General features: G+C 37.5%; 2 long non-coding RNA genes across 2 annotated transcripts in view; one reads left to right on the plus strand and one right to left on the minus strand.

Annotated features, from left to right (window-relative positions):
* LOC139077182 (uncharacterized) overlaps positions 1-13,445 on the minus strand; it is a 28,220-nt gene extending 14,775 nt beyond the window's left edge. The window contains exon 1 of the long non-coding RNA XR_011529508.1: positions 12,397-13,445. This is a non-coding gene — a long non-coding RNA (uncharacterized lncRNA). The remainder of the gene's footprint in view (positions 1-12,396) is intronic.
* LOC139077181 (uncharacterized) overlaps positions 12,165-22,075 on the plus strand; it is a 31,023-nt gene continuing 21,112 nt past the window's right edge. The window contains exons 1-2 of the long non-coding RNA XR_011529507.1: positions 12,165-12,277; positions 12,796-12,857. This is a non-coding gene — a long non-coding RNA (uncharacterized lncRNA). The remainder of the gene's footprint in view (positions 12,278-12,795; positions 12,858-22,075) is intronic.

Raw genomic sequence — 22,075 nt, forward strand, 5'->3', positions numbered from 1 at the left:
CTGAAGGATGAACGACAGTAATGAAGGGTTAAAGAATGAGAATATTTCTAAAAATCCTCATCAACAATATAATTACCCACGTAGGACTGCAGCAATGTTTTATCTCAAAAGAAATTCTCAGTACGTACATGATTTTCTTTCTTTGGAAATATCAGGAAGAGAAGAAGGAAAATGTGACATAAAACACATACTCCACATGCTTGAGCACATGTACATGATGAGAACAGGAGGCAGCATTTGCCTGGTGCCAACAGGATTTACACAGGTGTAGTCAAGTTCTATTGGTAACCAGCACACGGAGACAACATCTATCATCTTTACACACTAAAGAAACGAACCCAAGGTCATGCTATATGTGAAGGCTTGCTCATATTTAACTTTATTAATAAAGCTTCATTTGTGACAAAATATCAGCAGTTATAAAAGGAACAACTGGACTTTAAGGAAAACAAACTCACAGAACCCACATATTTTAGGAATGAGTTTTTAAGCAAAAAAATAACTGTATATCCTATTCTAAATGCTTTCAAATTCTTCTTCATGAGATGCCACTTTATTTGACAAAAGGTGCATATAAAAAGATTTCATCAGACTTCTAGACTTCCGAGGAGAGTTACTACTGTAAGGAAGCTATAAACTCAGTATTGCATGCTAGCAGTTCAAGTATTACTTTGAATTACAACATTTTCAAAAGCTGACAAAAATCCAATGCAGTCTTTTTGAACTGTAGTCACTCTAGTAATTCTCACAAATATTTTCTGGAGGGCAGATGATGTAGTGTGGTTAAAAATTTTGGACCAAGGACAGAATGATTCTTCCCTGGCATTCAGGTATTAAACATGAATTATAGGAGGTGATTATCCTTGTCACCTTGCCTGAAGTAATGATGTTCTGTTTTTTACAGAGCTATCAAAAACCTGCTGTGTCAGAAACGAGTGTGATTTCAGGCTATTATTAAGCATACAAATGTAAGCTTCTGATTCAAATCATACTTTGAAGATCAATGGAAACATGTAAAGCTATTTTAGAATTTTATACCGCATGTTTCACATTTGACCTATAGAATTAGTATTTTTCTTCTAGATATTTTATGTTGTCTGGGGTCACTTTAGACAATGTCTAAGCAAATGAAATTGCTGGCATGACTCTATAATAAAAAGACTGTTAACTAAATTACTTAAATCATTCAGACAATAGAAGGAAAAATCTCTCAGATTACTTACTTAGGCTCATGAGAAACAGAAGTAAGAAATAAAACAGAAGTCGGATATCCTTGGTTTAATAGCATTTATTTTCCTGTCTATGAGTAATTGCTTAAGAAAAGCACTGTTTGCATACAGTAGCATTTAACAATTTTAAAACGAAGTTTGTGACTTGCAAATAAATCACTTAGAATTATTTTTGGACATATAATTGGTATGGCATTTCAATTCTTGTCTTACTCACTTTCAATATTCCACTTAATTATTTTGCAATATTCTATGGAGACTCTATTATATTAGTCTGTTAAAAATGACTGTGATATTCAAAAGTGTTTCAGAATATTCCCGGGAAGAAAAAGGGCAAATATCCTTTCAATAAAAGCGGTAAATATCTACTCTTTCCTTGCTGTGAAGAATTAATTTTCCCTCCCCCTCACACACACTCAAAATATTTTATAAAATGTCACAATTTAGACTGTACATACCCAGTTAAACACAAAACTTGAGTGATCTGGAAACAATACATAGTGAGTTGTGGGGTGATAAAGGACAACCCTGGGAAAGAAGAAATGAACATGGAAAGCCTCCACAATCTTCTTTCATTTTTCTTTCTGTCCCAAATGGAAACAGACTTTGAGGCATGAAAATTTAGGAAGTCCTTGCCAAGTTTTTTTTCTTTTTTTCTTTGAGAAACTAGTTGTTTCCATGGTTAAATGGATGCTTCAAGAGAATCAGTAAAAACAATAAATATTCCTTTTGAAACAGGACAATAATCAGGAGAATTTTTTTTCTGGTAAATTAGTCCATTTAATTGAAAGCCCAGTTTTTGAAGTGAATATTACCATAAATGTGCAAAAGATGTGATTAAGTTGAGGATATTTAGAGGAGGGTTTCTCCTGGATTTTCCGGGTGAGCCCTGAGTGCCTTCACACGCATCCTTTGAAGAGAGAGGTACAGGAAATTTTGAAGCTGATACACAGAAGAGAAGACACAGACAAGAGGAAGCGGCAAAGCGACCGCGGAAACAGAGACTGGAGTGACGCAGCCACAAGCCAAGGACATCTGCAGTCCCAGAAGCTGGAAGAAGTAAGGAATGGAATCTCCGCTAGATCTCTGCCAGAGGGAGTGCAGCCCTGCCCCCACCTTGACTTGATGCTTTTGGCTTCAGAACTATGAGAGAGAACATTTCTATTATGTAAAGCCACTCAGTTGTAGTCATTTTTTTATGGTGGCCCTGGGAAACAAGTACAAGTTTGGGTGCCAGAAATGAGTTGCTGCCGTATAACAAGTACCTAAGAGGGTGTAATTGGCTTTGGGATTGGATAACAGATTAGGGCTCAGAAGGAAATGAAGATTATGGTAGATAAACCTTCTATCATCTTAGAGAATATGCATCTGGCCATAAAGAGAATATTGGAAAAATATGAACAGAAAGGCTCTTTTGGTGGGAGCTCAGAGGCAATGAGGAACATGTTATTGAAAAGTGGATGAAAGGAGACCCTTATCGCTTACTAGAGGCAGAAAGCTTGGCTGGATTGTGTCCTGCAGACGTGCGGAAAGAAGAACTTATAGGCGGTGAACTTGGCTATTTGACTGAGGAGATTTCCATCAGTGTCGAAGGAACAGCCTGGTTTATTATCGCTGCTTATGGTAGAATGTGAGAAGAAAGAGATGAATTGAGGAAGGAACTGTTAAACAAAAAGTTCGTTGGACTCCCAAAATTCTCCAGGTAGAGAGCAGGCTGGTAAAACTACTCACATGCAAATATGTGCTACCATTCAAGAACAAGGAAGAAAGACTGAGGGCGGAACTTGGGGCACAGAGGGGTGAGCTGCAGGCCAAGAGTAAGCAACCGCAGGACCAGAGGACAGAGCCTCGAGTCCCAGAGGATCATTCTTGGGCCTCGGAACCTCGGGGAGTTCGCCCTGCTGGATTTCAGAACTGGTTGGGACTGTAACTCCTCTCTACCTCCTATCTTCTCTTCTGGAACAGGAAGGTCTGTAACAGCTGTACTAGGCCTGTCCACCAGCGTATTTGGGGAACACACAATTTATTTTCTAGATTCACAGGTCCAGAAAACAAGAGGAATTTTGCCCCAAAATGGATAATATTCAGGGTCTCACCCATACCTAATTTAACTGATTTAGAGGATGATATTTGCACTCTTAAATGGATGATGTTTAGATAAGATTTGAATTGATGCTATAATGATTTGAGACATTGGGGTGCGTTAGGATAGAGTGAGTATATTTTGCAAGTGGGATAGATGTGAATCTTGAGGAGTAAGAGAGTGGGCTGTGGTAGGCCAAAAAATGGCCCCCCAAAAGATATTTCATCCCCTAATCCCCAGAAACTTTGAATGTTACCTTATGTCAGAAAAGAGTGAATACTAACTTATATGGCAAAAGATGTGGCTTTGTTAAGGATATTTAGAGGAGGAGCTTATCCTGGATTATTCCCATGAGCCCTAGGTTCAATCAAATATAGTCTTCTAAGAGAGAGGCAGAGGGAATTTTAAGACCAAACATGAAAAAGAAGACAGGGAAAAGGAGGCGGCAATGGGACAATGGAGGCAGAGACTAGAGTGATATAACCACAAGCCAAGGAATGCTTGCAGTCACCAGAAACTGGGAGAGAACAGGAAGAGATTCTCCCTGGAGCCTCTGGAAGGAGCGTGACCTTTTCAACAACTTGTTTTTAGTTTTCTGGCCTTCAGAACTGTGAAAGAACAAATTTCTGTTGCCGTAAGCTACCCTTTCGTAATAATTTCTTAAGGCATTCCCAGAAAACTGATATAGCTTTTGCTGGTTCGTGTGATTGCAGGGCTGGCTAGACAAGTCTGCAATTTGTAGGGCAGGCCATCAGGAGGGGCAGGTTGGAAAGCTGGGGGCATGCGCTGCTGCTGCAGTCTACAGGTAGAACATTTTTCTCAGGGAAACCTCAGCTCTGCTCTGAAGGCTGTTCAAATATCGGAGCAGGCCTCCCAGGTTATCAAGGATAATCTCCTTTGCTTAAAGTCAACTGACGGTAGATGGTAATCCCGTTTGCAAAATATTTGTATAGCAACACCTAGATTAGTTTTTGTTTGAATAACTGAGTGCTAGTACTATGCCAAGCCAAGCTGACTCATCAAGCTGACCATCACAAAAACAGAACAGGTATACACACGAAGAGGATATAATGGATGGACGAAGTTCCAGCATTTAGGGATGCTGGAAAGAAAAATGATAATGTTTCTTCCTAGAACTCAAAGGAAGAGTAGGATTATTCTGTAACAGATAACAGATGAAGCATAATGTAAAAAGGGTAGCTAAAGTATATTTTGATTTTTTATTCATTTATATATAAAGCTCTGGTGACCCTGTACGAAGAAGTATAATTTTATTTTATATACATATTGTGCGTGTGTGTGAAATTGTAACATTAGTCTGCTGAAAATAAATGTGAAAATTTTCACTTCCTCCACCTTCGAACCAGGAAAATATGCAAATGAGGCCCAGAAAAAGACATGGGCAAATGAAAGCCTACAGGAAGTTCTGATTTATTACATGGAATAGTAAAAATGAAGAATGAATAAGGATGCCCTTATTACGAGAGAAGTGTTATTTTTCAGCTGTTTTTTTAAACAAATCTCAAATATTCCTATGCTGACATAGATAAGGCACAGAGACTGCACCCCTCTTCAGTATTACTTTGCAGTGGGGTATGCGCTGCTATCATGGACTCTCCCTTAACAAGTGTTATAATCTTTAATATTAGTTGGCGGGTAGAAGAGGAAAGTTTGTCTTCACTCCTGCCAAATCACTTTACAATGTATCTGAAATGCTAATACACAGAAACAAGTAAAATTTGCCAGTTTCTAATGTCATATTTTGCCCTTAACACAAAATGTATGAAACAGGAAAAGACAAGAAGCTCTAGAATAAGTTCTCATGCCTTGATTAATGAGGGTTCACCCACAGACGGTTTCCATTCCGAACTCTGCCTTTCTTTGGTGCCCCGAGGTTTTGTTAACAACCCAGGGAAATGTACAAGAGTGAGACTTAGGACAAGGCAGAGGGAAGCTTTCTTTTGTGGACTATGAGAAGTGTGACTGTGAAAGGGAATGGAAAAAAAGAATCTGTGTAACGCCCTGACAGCAGGAGAATTCTAACGCAGTTTAAGTTAAGGAGAGAGTACAAATAAAAGTTAAGGATCTAGAAATGTATTTTCTTAAAACTATGTTTGCCAGTATGTCCGCTGGAGTTACTCCAAGGTGTATGTACCCCTCAGTTCAGGCTACTGGTACAGATAGTAGGTGGGAAAATCAAGGAAAATGCAAACAAGAAGGAGCAAATCAAATGAACTGATGTAGACAAGAGGCAGAAATTTGGACAATTCCTGAGCTAAGGAGGTTATTGCAAATGAGCCTACAAAGATATTTGCATGAAACAAGGCTTTGTCATATTTCCTTCCTTCTTCAAGGTGGGGCCAAGTTCACCTGGTGCAAGACCTGTGGAGATCTGACAAAGTTCTGAGAGAAAATATGGTTTTCTACAACTTCTCATCTATTATCCTTTTTTTCAACTGACTAATAGATGGGAGGCGTTGAGGAAGAACAAGGAAGATCGCTGACAGTTCGTGGAGTGCTTTCTGGCCCCTTCTCTTCCTGTCTACCATGATTACTGACATCATTAAGAATGGGAGGCATTTTCTGTTCCTTTGCTTTGACTGAAATCTAGAAACCAAACACATACCCATCTCCTCCATGATCCTGGCCTGTTCTAAATTGGACTGGGCATGCAGAGGTGAAGCAGAGCCTTTCCAAATGGCCATCTGACCCCTCCATTCCCAAAGAGACCAGGATCCTGTACTTCTCTCCCTGAACCTATTTCCCAAGAAAGGTAGTCTGACATGTAAAATATACTAAGCAGAGATAACCGCTGTAAAGGCTACCTTAGAGATGTATAAATATTGCCTATGATAGGGTAGGCACTCCATGAAAATACACTCGGAAGACACAGCTTAGCAAAATACAATTTTAAAGCAGCTTGCAAATAGAGTTTTCTGGCATAAATTGACAACCTTATTTACACTTCGTTAAATTAGCTCCTCGAATGCAGATTTTGAGAACTACCTGAGGCTTTAACCCATTTCATATGTAGAAGTAGTGAAAAGGATGTGTAAGTTGTCTTGCCTAGAACTTACTGGCCACACCTAGCCGTGACTGCAATGAATGAAGATGATACTTTCTGGGCTACGGATCCAGCTAAGATCACAATGTGTCTGGGGTAACTTTGTTAGTGTCTGTAACTATGCCATGTCATCAAAAGCTTCCACAGAAAATGACCACAGTACTTTAAAATCTTAGAACACGGTCCACCAGTGCTGTGGTTAATGGGCAGGTAATGTACTTTTTTAGTACATTAAATGTGTAACTAGCCACAAGTCAAGAGCCAGTTCAGGAGGCATTAGGGATTGTCAAAATTAATCCTAGTGCATCTTGAAAATTCCCCAAATCAGACTACATTTTGTCCTGCAAAACCCAAAAAACCTCGTCTCTAATCATCGGCTCTTACACACTATACTGGGATGATGAGTGAAGAAGTTTTGAGCGGGGTTCTTCTCTGCCTCTCTACATTCATTCTCTCCTTCAGTTGATGCGTATATAGTAAGTGCCTATCTTATCCCAGATCCTATTCTAGACTCTGGCAATAGAACAATTAACAAAGAGACAAAAATTCTTTGCCTCAACAAGTCTAAATTCTAGTTGGTGAACAACAATATACAAAATAAATATAAATCCTGTAGTGTGCTAGAAGATGGTCCATGTTACAGAGCTCAACAAAGCAAGGCAGTGGTAGTAAGCACATTTCAGAGAACTACAATACGAAGCATGTTCACGGGCCAAAATTTGGTAAACACAATTTAATATTTGGTTAGGCAGTTCTTTGCTATCTTGGAATTGATAATCCTCATTACTCTAATGTCTAATCTATAACCTTGACTTACACAGAGTAAGCCATTAAGGCATCATGTATGCTGGAGAGTCATTTAACTATCTGATCCTGAGACTGGTTTATCTGTTAGGTCTCATGCATAATTCTAATATCATTAGACTCAAATAAACTGGGAAGACCTACACAAATGAACATTCAAGTCTGCCTTAAGCTCAAATCAAATCTTATCACGATGTAGTTGATTTGTTTTAGGCCGTTTGACGCTAAAAGTAAAGAGCAATCTCAGAGATAAACACCATCTATTTAAGACTAACGCTTAGTTTTGAGTAAATGGAAGTTTGTTCAATTTGCTGACCATCTTAGCAGCCTGGTTTTTCTTTTAATGTGCGGCTTGTATGATTTCCTACCCTGTTACACTACTATATAGTTTTTAAAGTATTTCAGGAAACACATCCACTATAATAGAAATTTCTTCTGCCTTTGGAATTTCCAGTTTACACATAAGTCCACCAAATGTCAAAGCTATCTTGGAAATGTAAGGCATGTTGGTATTAGAGACACCTCCAGGCAACTTCAATGTCTGAGAGAAATTACACTGTCTCCCCTTAACTATCTTCGTCCGCATCATCTCTTCCTAGAGGAATCCAGTTCGAATGAACATCGTTGCCCACTTTGAAGAGGAAACAATGTTTCATAAGAATAGACAGTGGGAAGCAAAGTTCCATCTGTTTGCCTTGGACAAATGTTTTAGGAATGGTGTCCAGAACATGGTCATATGGCCCTTGCCTTTGATTGTATTTGTATCTTAGGTGGATTTATTTATTACTGTTTTTTTTTCCCAATTATTTTTCCCCTGAGCTGTTGATGAAACTTTCCGTATGTAGCAAATACATTGATAGATTAGTTAAAGTTCAGCATTTTGGGAAGCTGATCTTCCCAATCATTGCCAGAGCTTATCCACTTCAACCCTCAATAATAACATAAACTGATGAAAATAAAACTTAATTATAAGTCTTACGGATGTTAAATTCACTTTCATGAATTTTTGAATATTCGAATTAATATTTTACAGCTCAAAGTAAAAGCTTTAATCATTTAATCTATTTTAGCACGGTTTCTATCACTTTAATTAAAAGGTATACTAAAAGACACAATATTATAAGAAATTGCCGTTAGTTTTTTAACAAAGGTATATTTAAATATTCTCTCTTGGCTAAAATATTGTATTACAAATGGAAAATTTAAAGATGTAAAGCATCTATTGATATTACAGTAAAGATGATATAAGATATCACAGTGAATATTCAACTTAGACAAGCGTAATTTCCATTTATTTTGGCACTGTAATCTCTTGTTGCAATGAGTTGTGATTCTCACAAAAAATGAAAAAGGCAATGGAATCATTTGCTCCTTTGTTACAAACAATACAGACTTAAATGCTATCTTGGTGGGTAGATATAGATAGCTGACGTTGTGTATGACTGTAGATTCTTGGTTTATAATTAATTGAGGGCCCCACCTGGTGGTGCAGCAGTTAAGTTCCCACGTTCCGATTCAGCGGCCTGGGGTTCACTGGTTGGAATCCCAGGTGCGGACATATGCACTGCTTGTCAAGCCATGCTGTGGCAGGCATCCCACATATAAAATATAGGAAGATAGGCTTGGATGTTAGCTCAGGGCCAGTCTTCCTCAGCAAAAAGAGGAGGATTGACAGCAGATGTTAGCTCAGGGTGGATCTTCCCCCCCAAAAATATATAAATAAAAATAAAAAGTAAAAATTATAATTAATTGAGAAAAATACTGGGTGGCATTGGGGAAGAAATAATTATTTCAGGAAAATCTTTAGGAAACACAAATTTGGAGCATAGAGGAAGAAAGAAAATTTAACTTACATAACACTATTACTTTCCAAAGCTTGATGAAACCATATGTAAACACGGCTATGTGAAATTATATTTCAAAATATTGGATATTTTCTTTAAAATTCTGTGTGGGTTCTTGTTTTTGTGTAGATAAAACCTTTGAGAGCAGATTTACCCAAGTAGTTGTTTACTCTTTTAAACAGGCAAAATACATTCCAAATATATTTAATCATTGCCAAATGCTTCAGTAGTTCACATATTAGGAAATGCTGTAAATAATACCTTTGGGTTCTCTCTGCTTGTTAAGCCATATCCAATTTTCTTGGTCCAGTGTTTCTAGAGATTTGTATTGCTTTCTAATTCAGCATAAAAATTACTCCAACCACATGCCTTTGAGAACATATAGTTTTATTCTTTGGAGAACTGAAACATAGTCTAATTATTTTTTCTCCACAATTCAAAGAGGTAAAGAGAGGATCTATATGTTTGTTTCTTATTTAATATCTCAAAAGATAGAGATTTTGCTTTTTTCACATTAGTGATAATTCTTAACCTGTAAGCTGTTTGTACACTCAAATTATGGTGAATAATTAAACAATTATCTAGATAACAGAAACAGTGGTTTTCATCAATTTCATGAACACACACTTGATCTTAGCCAACAGGCCGAGGAGCCATCTCAATTCATGAACATACAAATGAAAGCAAGCTTTTATGATATGAATGCTCTAAATTAGAGGCTACGTTCTCTGATTACCTTTGCTAATCATTTACTTGGTATCATTTTAGTTAATAACCTCAAGGTTATGGTTTTTTGGTTTTTGTTTTGTTTAGTTTTGCTGAGGAACACTCACCCTGAGCTAATGTCTGCTGCCCATCTTCCTCTTTTTGTATGTGAGCCACCTACAGAGCCGGCCACTGACGAGCGGTGTATGTCTGAGCCTGGGAACCGAAGCTGAGCCACCTAAGTGGAGTGCAATGAACTTAACCTCTGGGCCACCAGAGCTGGCCCCTCATGATCATATTTTTGTTGAGTTGTAACAATACCATTTCATCAGATGCAGTGAAAAACCTTAAAAGACTGTTTGAGAAAGAGAATAATTTGATAATAACAGGAAATGTCTTTGTGTGTGTGTGCGTGTGTGTATGTCCTATGGAAAGAATGCAAAAATAGTCTTAGGACACATATGGGTGATACTAGAAACCTTTCTGCTGCAGAAATATTGATTACTAAGTCTTTTCTAATTTGTTGTTGGCATGTGAATAGTATCGGGTATAAATGACAATGAATCCTGTTTTGGGCTGAATTTTCCTATTTTAAAGCCCTAACCCTTACCTTAGAATGTGACTGTTTTGGGAGAGAGGGTCTTTACAGGGGTAAGTAAGTTAATGAGATCATTAGGGAGGATAACAGTGACCAGTGTCCTTATAAGAAGAGGAAATTTGGACACAGAGAGTTAGAGAGGAAGGACCGTATGAAGACGCAGGTGAAGACAGACATGTCTGAGTCACGGAGAGAGGCTCAGAAGAGACCAACGCTGCTGACGCCTTGCTCTTGGACTTCTAGCCTCTAGGACTGTCAGAAAATAAATTTCTGTTTTGTAAGCGACTAAGTCTGTTTTCCTTTGTTATGGTAGCCCTAACAATTTAATATAAATACGGATGGGGAGTAGGAGCAAACCTTGGTATCTATGTGTAAATTATTCTGATTTGGCCAAAAATTTTATCTTCATTACTGACTAATCTACATTGAGTGCAATCTAGTTTACACTTCAAAAGAGTATAAAACAAAGATAAAAAGAAGATGTTTAGATGGTATTTCTTCAATATCAACCTCATTAAAAAATAGTTGAAGTTGGTTGTTGATTTTTCTGGAGTGAAGGGAATAATGTAGATTTTTCACGTCCAATTACAATTTTTGAAAACCTTGGTAATGTTCTTTGATTCTAACATTCTATTATTTGTTATCCAAAGTGTGGTTGTTTGAATGTTAACAATATATGAGGCTAATAAGTCTAGGATCAATCCTGCGCATTCCCCTCATTGAGAAAAATTACTAATTTAGAGAAGAAAGAAAAGGATAAAGTGTAAAAATAAAACATATTCTGCTTCCCCACCCAAGGGCAGTCATGAATTTGTTTTAAATAATTGTAATTATATTTCATATTGCTTTTCAGATCATCATGTTTTACTATCATTAAATGTAAACAAACAGCCAAGTTCTAAAAAGGCTTATTTCCTGAGGTTCAATAAGCTTTTACTTGTTTTTTCTGTCTTCAGTGCTCATGTGCCATAAAAAGAGTCGTGCTACAACATCATAAAACAGTCAAATTATCATTGGAAATTCTCTTGATTTTGATAAATCAAAAACACCATCTGTTTACAACTATATTTTTAAGTTTTGCAACTATTGTTGTTTTAAAATGCTTGAGTTGAAATTTTTTCCAAAGTTACCTTTATTTTGTTTAGTTTTTCACTCTTGATAACTTTTCCATTCATACTTATAGTTTTTCTGAAATAATATTCCTTTTATCTGACAATTAAAGTAGCTATGGGATGATGATAATGTTATTATGTGTCTTGGTCAGACTTTGGCTTACATAGTGTAGACATTTGTAAAAATGCATTGAATAGTATACTTAAGGTTTCTGTATTTCAGTGAATGCAAATTTTACCTATAAAAATTAAGCTCTGGTTAATGATATTGTTTAGTGTTGAACAGCTAAGTATGCCGTTTAGAGTTGAATTGTACTGATATTTGCAATATCCTTTGAAATACAAAAATAATAAGATGATGGATGGGTCCCCTCTGATAATCCCTGTTACGCCTTCAATCTGTGGCCCACATTTTCACAACTCTGTTCTTTGGACCTCCATGTTTAGGGATGGTAACAGTTTTCAAACATTTCGAGACTCTCTATGCCACCATACATATTGTTGTATTTTACTTCAAAATTTTCCCACACTTCTACAAATAGCCCTGTATTGGAATAACACACAAATTCTAGTTGCGTGTTTCATGTTTCCTGGCAGCGCCCTGACTGAGAAAGTCATTGGTAGGTACCAGGGAGTACTCCAGGAAACGTACCCTGCAGATGGGATTTTCCGATTGGATTGTGACAAATCGGTGACACATAATGCCCTCCTTGCTCATGATAAAGGGCACAGACAGTCTATCCATTCTTCATCCTTGTGCAGTGTGCTGGAGGACCAGTGGATGGCAAGTGAAGGGGAGATCAACTCGCTCCAGCTCTTCATCCCTGAGGCAGCCATGGTAATTACCCAAACTGGGGGTGGCATGACTCTTTTGGCTGAACCAGAAAGTTGCAAAAACAAAAAAAGAAAGAACAAAAAAAGAGACTGACTAAATGTTCCTAGTTTCTCCTTTCTTACCTCTTGTTTTGTCTTGACTGTTAGCCAGGTTTCTCTCCTTCCTCCAGTCCCCTGAAGCCTGAGTTCTCCCAAGTCTGAGCAAGCTTGAAAAACGTAGAATGTGTCCTCTTGATCAGCTTCCTCTGGGAATCAGCTCAACACAGTGAGACCCTTTTCCTGTCATACCCCACTGCTCATTTCCTCTTGCCTGTCCAAGTTCCCTTTAGAAGATTCTGCTTATCTTCACTTGAACTTCTTTATCCTATTAAAAAGACAAAAGCCAACCAAACAGAAAAACTTATTCAGGTTGATTTTGAGATGCCTGTGGACACTTGAGTTTGGAGTATTTTCCTTATTGCAATAGTTTCTTCTGAATAAACCGTCTCCCTATTTAAATCCAGATTTATTTTTCTCTGACAGTTGCTGTTACTGGGACTCAGGCAGAGTGCTGACTGCTCTCAAACCCTGTTGTCTTCATCCAGGTATTTATGCTGACCTTGTGGGCCCTTTTTGTCTTTCCTGGCTGGGGAAATTGAGATCTGTGGTGGTGAGTCAGGATAAGGATAGGGAGTTGTTTTAATTCTACTGCATGGGGAGCTTCCTGGGTCTTTTCTGTCTGATCAGGACTCTTTCTGTTTCCTTTCTGTTTGTGCAGGACTTTTCCTGGCTCTTTCATGTTGACAGAGAATCTTCCTAGTTGGAATTGAATGGCTCTTTTGGGGTAAAATTTAATCCCTGACTCTGTTGAGCAGGACCCTTCCCGGCTCTTTCCTGGATCGAGGTGTTCTTGGCTCTTTTCAAGGGGAAACTTAATCCCTGACTGAAGCAGAAATGCTCGGCCCTTTTTGAGGCCTTTCTGCTTTTCCATCTCCTTGCCCAGGGATCGCTCAGAGCAAGTCTCTCAGCTCCTCAACAAGGATTGTATGAAAGACCCAGATGGGGATTTTCCTGTATGGCTCCTTTCTCCATCTGATCCTGCTCTCTCCCAGGTAACTCTCAATAACTGGGCACCCTCCTTCTAACCCTCCAGCAGACTATATGTTTCGCCATTATGGCACTAATTCTGTTCCATACCTCCAAAATGGCAAACGTTTTACTACGGATACTTTAGAATTGCAATGGTCACTTCGGGCTCTCAGAACCTCCCCAGTGTTCCACTCTAGAGCCCTGGAATCTCAGAGGCCCAGAATCCCTTTTAAACAGTGATCTGCTGTCTCTACTTGATATGAAGAAGCCAAAAAATGGTTCTCCCAACCAAACTTCAAGCAGGTCCTTCAACAACCTCAATGTCCCTTATCTGAAGCTATTCAGTCACTGAAAGACCACCTGTCTTCCTCCAATGCTGCTCCTCCTTTTTCCCTCAGATCTAACTCATTCTTTTTTGTTTTATTGTTTTTTTTTGAGGAAAATTAGCCCTGAGCTAATTGCTGCCAATCCTCCTCTTTTTGCTGAGGAAGACTGGCCCTGAGTTAACATCCATGCCCATCTTCCTCTACTTTATATGTGGGACACCTACCACAGCATGGTGTGCCAAGAGGTGCCATATCTGCACCCGGGATCCAAACCAGTGAACCCCGGGCCGCCGAGAAGCAGAACGTGTGAACTTAAACACTGTGCCACCGGGCCTGCCCCAGATCTAACACATTCTTTCTTCCACACGTTCCTCTTCTTTCCATTTTGTTCCTCCAAACGTGTTTCTGTCTCCCTCACCATAATGAGCTTCACATAACGAGCCTTACATTGTGCTGTCTCTTCCTCCCCCACGCAAGCTGTTCCTCCGTCATAATTCTCCTATCTCTGCCAGGACCCCAGGAACTATGGTGTTAGTTCACTCAACTCATGGTACAATCTCACAACCATAATTTTGTTTCTTGTTTTTTTTTTTTTTTTAAAGATTGGCACCTGAGCTAACAACTATTGCCAATCTTTTTCTTTTTTCTTCTTCTCCCCAAAGCCCTACAGTACACAGTTGTCTATTCTAGTTGTGAGCACCTCTGGTTGTGCTATGTGGGACACTGCCTCAGCATGGCCTGATGAGCAGTGCCATGTCCGTGCCCAGGATCCGAACCAGCGAAACCCTGGGCCCCCGAAGCAGAGCGTGGAAACTTAACCACTCGGCCTCCGGGCCGGCCCCTCACAACCCTAATTTGATTGCTGGTTATGTTCTCTCTTTCCTTTGGGAGGCTCAGATTTCCCCCAAATTCCTATATTTGTCTCATATTTGAGGGAATTCTTTGTGTTATTGCTTGAGGACACTTTTGCTTTTGTTACTTTAGACTTCGAAAGGAACCTCTTTCAACTTCAATACTTTTCAACAAAGCCAATTTATGCTTCCATTGCAACATAACTGAGGACTCTTCATAGGCCTACGTATTTTCATTCACTCCTACTTTTCCACTAGTACAAATGCTTACACTATTATCACAAGAGGAGAGAGTACAAATTCCTTGCCTTGTTATATGAATCAAACAGACCAAATGATGCTAAGCATAATTTTACCTATTCTTGGGACTGACATCCTATAAACAACGCTTGATCATTTCTTCTTCCCAAATGAATGGGACAGCATCTCCATCAAAACAGCCCATACAAATTCTAAGATGCAAACCCACGAAGATTATTTCTATGAACCTGTACAGCCCCCAATGAGACATAATATATTTGTGGCAGCCATGCCTATGGGTGTCTGTCAATTAATTGGACTGGATCTTGTTATCCAGCTAATCTAATTAGCCCTTATCAAATTTTTAGCCAGACTGCCCTCTTTTCTCAGTTTAACCACTCTATTACCTCTGATTTAAGTTTCCAGGCATTAGATGAGCCAAAAAATCAGTAAAAACATGTTACAATTATAAACTTAGGCAGAGAATCCTAGCCCCAGAAGGGCGAAAGTCTGGCCTTCCTTTGGCACCAGGTTCTCAAGAAGAAGGTAAACGGGCTGGCCCGGGGCCTCGGGGGTTAAGTGCACACGTTCTGCTTCGGCAGCCTGGGGTCCGCAGGTTTGGATCCCAGGTGTGGACATGGCATCATTGCTTGGCACGCCATGCTGTGGTAGGCGTTCCACATATAAGGTTGGAGGAAGATGGGCATGCATGTTAGCTCAGGGCCAGTCTTCCTCAAAAAAAAGAGAAGGTAGAAATAAGGGAACACAGAGGCTACGTGGACAAAAACAGGAAAAAGAATGAGACATAATTTTAAGATATCTAGAAATACTAAAATTAATAAGCTATTTCTTCTCGTCTCATTTAATAAAATATTATTGATAAAGTTATTTCAAAAAGGGACATAGCATAACATTAGATGTGCAAAAACTTACTTCCTTTAATAAAATAGTCATAAATCTTAATCGTTTAAGGATGCAAAAGTTTTAGTTAAAATTAAGAAAATATTTTGCTTTGTTCTTTCTATATTTAAATTAAAGTGTTACTACTTTATGGAAAGAATATTGAAGTTTCTTATATTTTTTGGATTTAATGGTTTATTTTTCTAACATGTTTATGATTATGTTTTTTGAATCTATTATTGTTGGGGTCACTTCAATTGTGTTTAAGTGACTTTCTTTTGAAGAATACCTTTCTAGTTTTATAGTGAGAATTACTGGACTTAAGGCATTCTACATAAAATATTTGAATTTCCAGAAAAATGATTAGTATGGAACATTCAGTGCTTTATGAGAAGCTGCATTACTTCAGCCATTGATATTCTGCCATGTTTTCGTACGGGAAACACTTTTCTTTTTTTCCAAATCTCTCTTTAGTACATGCCAGCAGACAGCCCAAAAAAAGAACCAGCTTCTCTGGGGAGTCACTAAGCTAAGGACATTTCTTCTTCACTTTATGGTGAACTGCAGATTTCACATTAAGAGGCAAATCCTTCATTTCAAAACATTAACCCATACAGTACTTAATAATTGAAGCCTGTGTGATTTAGAGCTCAGAAGAGAAGTAAGTACAAAAATAGATTCTTTCCCCACTTTCCTTTGATTGTGCTCTGGATTGATTGTTATTCAGTTTAGAATCTTGACATTTAGGACTTTGTTCCAAGAAAGTCCAAGAATTATCAATAATTGCTGAATTCAATATCCTTTCCTCCTTACTTAAATTATTTGTCAATTAAGATGTTATCAGTGAAGCTGAAATTTATTTGCACTTCATTAGAAGATTTGAGGAGCTATTTTTATTTCTACTCTGTAATGAAGACACTTAAAAATATGTTAAGAAATCTATACAAAATAAAATTTAATATATTCCCATAGTAGAGCCTGGATTTGAACCTAGAATGTCACGTTCTGTAATTCATGTTCTTAGATGTTGGCCTAGAAACTCTGCTGTTACAGCAAGGCAAGAGAGACTTTGTAAATTAGAGTTATACTGGAAATGTCAATATAAACCCATGATCTTTTCTGTGTTCGTCCCTACAATAATTGAAACCTCCTCATCTCTTTTGTCACCCTGCTAGTCTTTAGTCATCCTGTGGGATAAGATAATGTTCAGCCTTTACTGTCCCATTTTGTTCTCTTATACTCATATCCTAAAAAGCATCCTTGGTAGGGTAGGTTATGAATGATTTCATTCCCTGGTCTGGGTAAAAATCAGGATGAGACTGAGACACCTTGTTAAAGACAGCAAGGGTGTTCCCAGTGTTTCTACGGGTAGAGCTAGAAAAGAATACTGTGTGACCCAGAAATTCCATTCATAGGCGCATTCCCTGGAAAATCTTCTGTACGTCTGCATCAGGAGGTGTATAAACAATGGTCATAGCATTGCCATTCTTAATAGCCCCAAACTAGAAGCACCAACTATCTACTGAAAGCAAAATGAATACTTAATTATTGGTATACAATAATTCGAATTAATGTACTATAGGTATAAACGAAAACATAGATTTAAAGAGGTAAGACCTGAAATAATGGATACACTTATATAGCAAACAATACTGCATGATAATGCTAAGGGATGCATATATGAAATACAATAATAAAGGAAAATGAAGTTATAACATAAAATGGGACAATGGTTGGTTCTAGAGGTGACAGTGGAAGCGATGACCAGGTCAGGACACAGTGGAGGATTCCAGGTCCTGGCAATTTTCTTTGTCATGACTTGGGTTGTTATGTGGCTGTCTGCTTTATAATTAATTGTTGAACTGAACATTCATAATTTTTGCACTTTTCTACATGTGTGTTTTCTGATGTAATAAAGAAAAAAATGCAAATTCAAAATGTACCCATTTTAATAAAGACTGAAATCCAAAAACTAAAATTGACTGTAAAGTGTGGTAGTAGAAACAAAAATACAGACTATTCAAAGAAAGAGGAAGACTTTTTGTTAGACGAGGCTAAAGGCTTGCTTCTCATTCTAAAGCAAAATTACGAAGAGATTGAAAGGAAAAAACATGGAATAGTTTAACACGATCTGAGGAAAAGAGCAAAAAATAAAAGAATCTTACTTTTCTACAAATCACATGATAATACTGCTTGCTTTTAGATGAAGATTTAAAAGGCCAGTCTACTCTGAAGGCTGATTCACTAATTACTTTGAGGCTGTGTCTGCTTTGCTGCACTGCACAGCTGCTGTGTTCGTTTGCTAGCGCTTCCAGAAGAAAGTGCCACCAAAGGAGCGGCTGAACAACAGAACTGCACTGCCTCACAGTCCTGGGAGCTAGAAGTTCTAGATCAATGTGTTAGCAAGTTTGCTTCCTTCTAAGAGCTCCGAGGAAGAATCTAGTTCCTGCCTCTCCCCTCGTGTCTGGCAATCTCTGACCCTCCTTGGCTTGTGAAAGCGCCCTGGGATCCCTGCCTGCATCTCTGCTTGGGATTCTCCTTGTGTCTGTTTGTCTCCACATTTCCCTGTTCTATGATGCTAGCAATCACCTTGGACTAGGGCCCACCCTAATGACCTCATTTTAACTTCACCACCTATCTCCAGATAAGGATCACATTCTGAGGTACTAGGAATAAAGACTTCAACATATACACTTTGAGGGAAAACAATTCAACCCATAACAGCTTCCTTTTTTTTTTTCCTCTACGTTTTCCATCTGGAAATCCCTTTCTCATCTGGTGTCAACTCAAACACATTCGATGATCCCTTTTCATTCTTTGCTCCTGTTCCCCACCTGTGTAATCATTGGTCTAACGCGCTTGAGTCAAATTCTGTGCATGTCGAATTAAAACAATTAAGCAACAGTTTTTAGTCTCCACTAAATCTCTGCTTTTATCACTTACTGCTGTAGACAAGCAGGAAATTACTAAGAGATTTCTGAAATTTCCAAAAGATAGATCTATAGTAGAGACAGGCTTCCAGATAAGGATTTTGCAGCTAATTAACATCTAAAGCTGATTCCTTCTTCTTCACTATGATGTTACTCTCACTATGCTCCTGTCTATTCTTTTTAATGATTTTATCTATACTTTCTACCTTAAATGTATTTCCTCATCTCAAATTCTTAGTGCTTATGAATTTAGCTATTTATTACCTATTCTTTTTATTATTGACTTTTCCTTATAATTTTAAAAATGCAGCAACCTACTTTTTCTTTTACTATCAGCAGCATGAACTCTTTCGAGCAACATGTTTATTAACAGAGAAGATAGATAGATCTCTTTATCTGGTGCATGTTTGTGAAAAAGTAGGTGCAGTTTCCTCGCTGTTGTTGTTATCGTTTGGAAGAATGCTGTTAGGACTAGACCTTTACCTTGAAAACGTCACTACCAAAGACATAGCTTTAGTTACAAAAGTCAATGTACTGTTATCAAAAACCATTCTTGAAAACTCTTCTTGACAAGTGTGTATATTCATGTTAACTGACAGTAATAGGCTTCCAGTGTTCCATACAACACTTCAGTGCACTGCCAGGTCCACTTAGGACTCCTATAGACTTTATAAAAATATAAAGAAATGGAATTTAACCACATGCATTTAAACTTGATCAGCATATCCCCCATATTTTCAAAATAAACACTATGATCTCTTCAGCCTCATGCAATTGGTTTCCATCTTGACTTGTTAGATAAAGCTAATTATCCTTTATGATATTGAAAATTTCACCAGAGTTAAAGTCCTTATCAAAGACATCAGACTTACTTAAACTAATATGTTCTTAAATGTGAAATATATTAATAATCTGTCATATTTTAAATTCTATGCAATGTTCCATTTTCTCACAGTGCCTTTATACAATATTTTCAAGCTTATATTAACGTTGTAATTCAGAATCTTGTTTAAATGGTTGAAACTACATTGCCTCTGGTGGAAAAATCATGTAAAAAAGGTTTATTGCTGTGGAGGACCATATTGCCTATAAACCCTTGCAAATGGATTATATGAAAGTAAAAATCTGTAATGAATTTTGAATTCTGTAGAGAGATGTGCTGGGTCCATAGTAGATATACGATTGTTACATTTTTTCTGGTATTTCTCAAACTGTCTCTTGGGTTAATTAGTTGATCAAAGACTCGCAGAATAGTAGTCAGGTAAAAAAATTGGACTACTTAACAAAGTTCTGTGGCCTCCAGCTGACATTTATTACCTGTCTGACAGGATATATTTATTTCTTCATTTGTATCCCCAAATAAAAATAGTATAGAGTTCTCTTCAGCTCGTGCATTCTCTTATTGCATGCCCTTAAGATATAATGATATTCTAAATCAGTGTTGATGTCTGTTTAAAATTGAAAGTCATTTTTATATCTTATGTAGAGAGTAATGAAAAGCCCTGCCCCCAATTTCCCATAGTTCTCTGCGCTTTTGAATGGTCAACAAATGATGTAGGTGCTATTTTGTTAATTGTAATTTTTTTCAGCATGTTCCTTAAAGTAAAAGCTTCTTAACATAATCAGTAATGTATAAAATTTATTCTGCTGAATCCTTGGTTGCGTTAAGAGAGCAAATTTCAAGGTATATGTTTCTTTACCATATTTCCCGGAAGGATCCCTATTAATCTATTTTTTATTAATAACTCATTTTATGATATGAATCATCAGCTGTAAATATTTCTAATCTCGTTGAAATAGAAAATTTTTATCAAAATTATGTTTCTGGTTCTTTTTAATCCTTATTCAGAAATGATTTGCCTTATGTACTATGTACATATTATGCTTCATAACACAAGACAGAATCTAAACCACAGTAGGAGAAGGACCATGGCGTGGCTTACTGTGAGGCACACAATTTCATTATAAGATTCTGTGAACCCTTCAAATGATATGTTCATTATCATAGATTAACAAGAGCAGCATAGCAGTATTCACTAATTTTATTACAGAGTGGTGTTAATCAGCAAGTATGAACGTGAGAGGACACGCAGTCTGCTCCAGCCTCTGCTGTTCGCTGGCTGTATGACACTGAGCAACCCCACTAATTCCCCGCAGCATCAATAGTCTCTGATAAAGTTAGAATGATAATACCTACGTTGCAACGTTAGTATCTTCAGTAAGATTATATGTGTATGTGTAAAAGATTGCATACATTATATGTAAATGTACCTAATAAATACTGGCTGGTATGGGAATATAAAATAGGATGGTTCATTTCCGGAATCTGTAGTTAGTTATTCACTTCTTCATGTAACGCATAGTTGTTGACTTCTCTCTATACATCAGATAGTCTGCCAGACACCAGCGATTCAATAATTCACAGGTCAGACATGGTTCCAGCCAACTGGAAAAGGGAAAGATGATGCTCTCAGGCACGGAATAAATACGAGCAGGGATCTGAGTTGACTTCATGGTCTAAGATGTTGAAGGCGCTCAATGTATTCTGGGGCAAAGAAGTAAATACATATGAGTATGTACATCCTATCACAAAGAAACACAAAGTAACACAAAGAAAATGTGCCAAGGAGATGAAGCAATAGGGATATAGCCCCTCGGACCCCCATTTTAAATTTATTGCCTATTTAGAGAATGGAATGAGAATTAGAGTCTTGGTAAAAGAATTAGGAAGGCAAATCTTTAAGGTCAGTTACTGGAATACATTGATTTTAAAGCACATTTAAGCAATTAAATAGTAGTTATAGAGAGATTTTAGCAGACAAAATGGTATATTAACCTTTATGGCTTAGGGGGAATAGTTTAGTTTACTACAATCTACATGCATTAGATTGATCTGAAAGAACTAGCGTCCTCCAAAAGTGTTGGCAATTAGGGCATAATATATTTTATTTTAATAAATATTATGCAAACATGTGACTTTGGTCAAGTTATTTATCATCTCATTTCCTCACTTTTCTCAACAGTTTCTCACTGTTGTAAGGGTCAAATATGATTTTTAAAAACACTGTATAAATTCTAAGTGCTAGACATAAAATAGCTATTATGGTTATCTGATGAAGTTAGTATTTTATCTCAAGTTAAAACTATATAACACATTATCATGATATAGTGTAATTGACTTTAGAACACGATAAAGCAGGCATTTTTACCCATTTCTTGTACATTGAATCCAAGCTATGAGATGCCAGGCAATTAAACTCACGACCTTGATTGTGGAGATTATATCTATGTTGAATGCTGTTGTATAGGACAAATAAAAATCTAATATTATGTCTGGAATGTGGAGAAAGTTCAACAAACATCCAGATTTCATATCTTTTTCCCCAATCTTTATTCAATATATTGTTTATATTTTTTCACTACATATAGCTTTGAATCACTCTGATGTCATCTCTTTCTTATTCATATTTTATAATTATCTAAACTA

Source organism: Equus przewalskii, chromosome 19 (assembly GCF_037783145.1).
Source record: "Equus przewalskii isolate Varuska chromosome 19, EquPr2, whole genome shotgun sequence".
NCBI lineage: Eukaryota > Metazoa > Chordata > Mammalia > Perissodactyla > Equidae > Equus > Equus przewalskii.